The sequence below is a fragment of the Nothoprocta perdicaria genome, unplaced genomic scaffold, assembly GCF_003342845.1.
Source record: "Nothoprocta perdicaria isolate Ctin4 unplaced genomic scaffold, notPer1 scaffold_91, whole genome shotgun sequence".
Taxonomy (NCBI): Eukaryota; Metazoa; Chordata; class Aves; order Tinamiformes; family Tinamidae; genus Nothoprocta; species Nothoprocta perdicaria.
The window spans coordinates 2,855,348-2,855,568 of NW_020456210.1; the positions used below are offsets into that span (position 1 = coordinate 2,855,348).

Consider the following 221-nt stretch of genomic DNA (forward strand, 5'->3'; position numbering starts at 1 on the left):
AGAGCGGCCGTGGCGGGGAAAAAAACGGTCCATGAGGAGAAAGAACGGCTGCGGCACAGGAAGAAATGGCCCCTCAGGGAAAAGAGCGGTCGTGGCGGGAGGAGAAACGGTCCGCGAGAGGGGACGGTTCGTGAGGAGAAAGAGCGGCCGTGGCCGGGGAATAAACGGCGCGTGAAGGGAAAGAGCGGTCGTGGCGGGAGGAGAAACGGCCCGTGAGGGGA

At 63.8% G+C, this 221-nt stretch overlaps 1 protein-coding gene across 1 annotated transcript in view; it reads left to right on the forward strand.

The window, feature by feature from the left end:
• The window catches only part of KCNMB4 (potassium calcium-activated channel subfamily M regulatory beta subunit 4), a 17,488-nt gene that overhangs the window by 754 nt on the left and 16,513 nt on the right, over window positions 1-221 (forward strand). The gene's annotated exons all lie outside the window — the stretch shown is intronic.